Raw genomic sequence first — 6,466 nt, 5'->3', positions numbered from 1 at the left:
AAGGATATAAGCTTATAACCTTTAATGGTCATTGTTTCACTTGCAACATGCATGGACATAGAGTTGTTGAGTTTAGGTATGGAGCAACTAATCTAACACCTCACATGAGTCAGAGGTCTGGTAGTGGTTGGCAAAGAACCTTCAATGACCGGAGAAGTCCTAGCTGGTAGAGACCCTATGCTAACCAGTCTAGCCCTTACGAAATGGAAAAGAGGATGAATGTGGTTTGCACAATCTATTATAACTATTGTCATGTAGCTATGAATTGTAGAAGAAGGACTGGTAGAGGCAATGCTAGACCTTGGAGAGCATCTGGTATGGCTTGTTATCATTGTCATAAACTAGGACATATTGAAAAGTTTTGCAAAGAAAAGGTGAATCAATCTGTTGACCGAAAAGGGAAGATGAAATTTGATGTGGAGGAGACCTGAGCTGAAATGAACAAAATCTGGAAAAAGAAGGATAATGAGATAACTGAAGTCAAACCATTTGAAGATCCTATTTCTTCACCTAGTGTGGAGAACCCTTCACTGACAAACTAAGTTATTTAAAAGCTTAGGGAGCCATTTCATACCCCCTAAAGGACCATGAGGTATGTTGAATCTGTATACTTTGATGTATTATGGTCTCAAGAAGTGATTATGTGATCAGATCGGTAGGTTTGATGTGCTATGTGAACCGGTATTGTGTTATAAGACATTTTAGGGTTTTACCGGTAATGGAATTTAATGCGCTAGATAATGGGAAAATAAAAGGAACTTTTTGAATGGTATTTGTCACATTGCATACTTAAGAGCACACGAAGAGCAAGCAAAACAGAGTTTGTGTTTATAGAATTTAACTTGTTTAACAGAGATTGAAGTGTTTTGGTGTGATCTACGATCGGGAATCGGTGAAGAAGTTTTGTTGGTGTTTGGAACCCTAGTGAAGAAGTGGTTAAAGGTATATATCCAGATGTCTTATTATCTGCTTATCTTTCTAAATCATTGAAGATGGTCACCCCACATTTAGTTAATGTTACCGATAAACCCCATCCTAAATTTAAGAGGCGCCCATTTAAATATGAGGAAATTGGTCTTGTCGGAACCCAATCTGGAGTTCCTTATGGTGTCTTACATGTTGAAGATGTTAGATCTTTCTATCATTGCAAACTAGAGGATCTTAGTGTTGTTGCCATGTTTTATCGGTATAAAGCATTATGTGATAAGAATGGTATTTTGAAGGACCAATTCAAAAGGGTTACCGAGAAATGGTTTCACCATGCCCTAAATTTCATTAATGATTTTGAGGATGAACTTGTGAGATATGTTCTTAGCAAGATTCATGAACAGTTTATGTGGCTCGACTGACCATATAAAATTTCTAAGGAAGCTATTCACGTAGTCATCGGATTTTGTGCCACCGACGAGGTTCCAGTTTTGAGATCCATTCCTAAGAATGATGTAGAAAATTTAATAGGATCTAAATGGGATGGAAGAGAAATGATGGTGAATAATATCAATCATCCAGAAGTAAAGTATGCTTCTAGGGTGATTGATTATCAGATCTATTATTCTAGCAGGATGAACATCATCCCTGCTACTACTATTCACACTTCCCATCGGATGATCAAAGAAGATGTTGACTATGAATTGTCAAAGGCATTGAGGAGTCAACTTGTGCTAAACCTGGAAGCCATCATGAAGGATAAGAGGTTAAGGTTTAAATTTGGTCAAATGTTTCCCCGGTATTGGTGATATTCAATGGATAGATGGCACTCCTACATTTATGTAGATGAAATACAACATTAGAATGCTTGGTAATGATTTTGACAAGATTTCATGGGGATACTTTAAATATTTTTCAGAAGAAAATGCATGCAAGGGAAAGGATACCAACATAGGTTGTCAACCGGTATGAAAACACAATTTGTTTTATGGTCGATACAGATACTTGCATGATGGAGGCAGTTGAGCCCCGTACTACATGGGATATGAAGTAGACAAAGATCTTTTGGTTGCATATGTTGATCATTTGCTTGCCCAACTGGTAGATACAACAGCAAAACATTTTGGCACTTACAAGGAGAGATCCCTTCAAGTGCACTCAAAAATTAAACAACCGGTAATTGCAAAGAAGGTTAGAAAGGAAGTCAAAGCATTTGCAGAGAAAGCATGATTCACAAAGGAAGCCAATGTTGAAGCAAGAGAAAAGAATGTTTCTCAACAGGCCGAAACATCAAGTGTTCGAACTGGTACCCCCACCAGTGCAAAGACAAGAGCTCGAAAGGAGAAAACTGCAAAAACAAAAAACAAAAAAAAACAACTTTTAAGAAGGAGAAACCAGTAGAAACAAAGAAGGAAAAACCTTCTAAGATTCAGTTTTGGAGGAAAGGTAAGAATTTTGAACCTCCTGTTGCATGGGTTAAGACTGGTAAAAGGAAAAAGCAACAAGCATAGAAACTGGTAGATACTGATGAAGTGATTGAGTCTGAAGGAGAGAAAAAAATCCCTATGGGCCAGTGATAAAAGGTCAAAGGGTGTTGGTACTTATACTTTAAAATCTTCGAGGAAATCGGTAACAAAGCTCACACCTCTTGAAAATTTAATGATAAGCATTAAAGAGTACGGTTTATTGACTGGTGTGAAGAAATAGTATGATAAATTTAATGAAGATGAACAAAGATAGATAGAAGATGTGATTGTTTATATGATGAATAAATACAACAAGGCCCTAATTGAGTTGCAAGGGAAAATTCCAAATTCACTGTATAATATAATTGATGCTAGATGGTAGGCAGCCATAAAACAAGACAGGGAATTCATTGAATATATTCTGAAAAAACTTGCAACCTAAAGCTACTAATGAAGAGCTACATGAAATTCTTGCTAAGTCAAAGTCATCTTTCAGGTTGAAGAAAAGGTTGACAAGAATGTTAATCGGAGAGACCCAATCGGTCCATGAGGAGATTGAACAAATTTTGAAGAAGGTACTGGGTCTGATTCTGGATGAGGAGGAAGAAGTTAAGGAAGTTGAACTGGAGAAGTTTGAGGCTAAAGATCTTCTTGATGGCTTTAAGATAACTAATTTTAAGCCTAATGAAATTGTGTTGGATAATCAATCGGTGAACACACAAACTGAACTTGAGATTATCCCTGATGATGATGATATCAGTAATAATAATGATGATGTGGATGCTAGTAACAATGTAAATGTACAAGATATTGATGCTCAAATGTTTGAGAAACATGAACAGGAACAAGGACATGGAGAAAAGAAAAATGAAGAAGAAGAGAAGGATAAGGAGCCATTGGTAGTAATACAAAGTTTTGATACACGACCCCCATTGGTACGGGAAACTACAAAGGATAAGGAAAGTGAAAAGAAAGAGGAGAAGAAGACAGTAAAGACAAAACCTAAAGTGACACCTTTGTCACTTGATTATAAAAATAAAATTATGGATGAAGATGACGATGATGCAATAAGTATTCAAGGACCCATTAATATGGATATGTTGAGCTCAACTGAGTTGATGGAGATTGTAACTACCATGCAATCCCAGGCCAAGAAGAAGAGGATGAAAGAACAACAGAAGGAGGCATAAACAATATGAAGTGTTGCTGAGATTTTGTCAAGTCTCTTACCAGAGACTGATACTGATAAATTTGTTACTCCTACTGACAAGCTTGGATAACTTGTTAATGATGTCGGAGAACTAATGAAATCTTTTGAGGATGCATGTTATGTTAGTGTTGAGAAGGATTACAAGAAGAAGAGAACATAGCACTTAATGATTAATATTGATAAAGGAAAAGTTGTTCTTAATGTCAATAAGGACTATTTGAAAGAAGTACTTGAGACTAGAGGTAAAATACTCTCCATTGTTGCTAAATTTTCATTATTTTGTGTTAATCAAAGAAGGAGGAGGAGGAAGCTAAGAAATAACTTAAACTTCTTAGTGAGTCATTCAAGCCCCTTAATGACTCTGCTATCAATTTTTGAAAATCGGTTGTTGAACTTCAACATAAGCTGAAAGCTTATGAGAATGAACATGTTAAGAGGATTAGATCACTGCAGGAATTACAGACACAACTGATACCAAAGGTGGAAATATTTCACGAAGCCTATAAATAATTTGAAGCTATTCTTGCAACCCTGGAGATGAGTACCATAGATGCCATGGAGGAGTTTGTTGGACAAATCAATACACTTGTGGAGATTACCGACACTATTTTGGAAACCTAGCATAATGATCTAAAGTAGTTGAAATCACATTTTAGTGATGCTTTTTCTAAGATTGCATTGTAAAAACATTTTAAACTCTTACATCTATATATATGCTATGAAAATATGATATATTTTTTATGCAACTGTATGTATTTACTTTCCTTTGCCATTGTTGTCAAAGGGGGAGTAGTTGTAGAGTCAAAATTTTGATGTAATTATATTGGGGAGTAGTATTATAAGTATTTTAATTTTTTTTTGTAATAGCATGTAATTGCTAAGGGGGGGTATATGTCATGGAGTCAATTTTTTGTTTTTCATACTTAATTGAATTTTGTTTTCCTAAGTGTTGCCATCAATGTCAAAGGGGGAGAATGTTGGCATTTGACTGAACCGGTAAAGATTGTTAGTGATATACAACCGGTAAATGATTGATTAGTGAATGTGATGAAGAGATTGAGATTCATGTTTAATGACTAATTCTTGTGTTGTCATTGATGGCAACAATGTTTTGGTGGTCATCTAAGTCTTGGAAGCCAACCAGTGCAGAATTCAGTTTAGTAGAGAATCAGTAATTAGGATCTCAACTGGGAAACTATGAACAAAGTTGCATTCCAACAACCGGTACAGGTGAATCATGAAGAGTTGGATAATGTAGTTTTACAGCAATGATGGAGACAGGTATTTGGAGCTATGTTCATAACTGCATTGGCAGATTCAATTGGACAAGTGAGATTTGATGTACAAAGCAGACATTCTAATGAACACTTAATAGGTAGTGATAAAGTCACTTAAATCGGTAAAACGACACAAGTTTTGTTTTAGTTTTAGGGTGTTATCTTGGTGGCCAGCATAAGTTTGGCGTGCAATGTTAGTTTCTCTAGATTCATTGAAACTAGGAAATTATTCCAAGGTTGTAGCCGACTCAGTTGATGTCTATAAAAAGTGTGATGAGTTATGAGATAGACAGGAGTATGTTGATGAGATCGAAGGCGAATATTGTGATTCTGATTATGCGATGATTAATGAATCTCTGTATTAATGTGTTGTTGAATTTTTGAGGATCTGAAGCGGGTCTTATCAGACACAGAGGTGTTATATGAAGATAATTTGACTGGTGTTTCCCTAACATTTTTCTAGCAGTAAAATCCCCTAACCGGGTAGGTCCTAATAGGCCTTAACTTGTAAATCCCCTAATAGGGTAGCTCTATATCAGAGTGTTAAATCCTCTTGTGAGGTTGATCCTAATAGGTCATAGGTCCTAACAGGTCTTATCAATTAAATCCCTTAACCGAGTAGCTCCTAATCGGGTCTGCTCCTAATAGGGCATATTTGTAAGACCTTAACTGGTTAAGATTTATATTATGCAGATAGTGAATCTTGTGGGTATTAACTCCCACCATGGTTTTTCCCTTTTGGTTTTCCATGTATAATCTCTTATGTTATGTGGAATTTGTTTTATTGGGCATTAGCTTATGTGGTGATATTCCTCTTATGCTTGATATGTTTTAAGTTATTTAAGCTGGTGATCAGACTCATATTGTTTTTTCTTTCACCGATTCACACCCCCCCCCCCCCCTCAGTGCCTTATAAGTTTATCAGAACAAAGAGAAGGGATAGAAGAATAGAGAGAGAGGGAGAGAGGGAGAACTAGGGAATGAGTAGAGGTGGAGAGGAAAACAGATGGGGGTAAGGATGGAGGGGGTATAGAGAGGGAAAGGGGAAGAAAGGGGGGAGAGACCTAGAGAGAGGACGGAGTGAGGAAGAAAGTGATGGAGAGACCTAGAGAGGGAGGGAGGGAGGCAGGAAGTGATATCAAGATACCTATAGACAACAGTGAGGTGAGAGAAGGAAAAAGATGATGTAAGGATGGAGGGTGAAATAGAGAGGTATGGGGGAATGAAGGGGGTGAGGAACTTAGAGAGGGGAGGGAGAAAGAATAGGAGGGATAGAAGAACAAATAGAGAGAGAAGGGGGATTGAGGGAGATGTACAGATGGGGATAAGTAGGGATTAGGAGAGAGGCTTTTGTAAAGAGGAGAAGAAAGGGGGGGAGATACCAAGAGAGGGGAAGGAGTGAGGAAGAAAGTGAGTGACAAACCTAGAGAGGGGAGAGAGAGGAAGAAAGTAAGGAAGAGACCTAGAGAGGGAAGGGAATGAGGAAGAAAGTGAGGTTGAGAGACCTATAGACAAGAGTGAGGTAAGGATTAAGGGTGATATGGAGAAGGATGGGGGAATAAAGGGGGTGAGAAACTTAGAGAGGG

The sequence above is a fragment of the Cryptomeria japonica genome, chromosome 10 (genome assembly GCF_030272615.1).
Source record: "Cryptomeria japonica chromosome 10, Sugi_1.0, whole genome shotgun sequence".
NCBI classification, from domain to species: Eukaryota; Viridiplantae; Streptophyta; class Pinopsida; order Cupressales; family Cupressaceae; genus Cryptomeria; species Cryptomeria japonica.
This window is presented reverse-complemented; position numbering follows the sequence as displayed.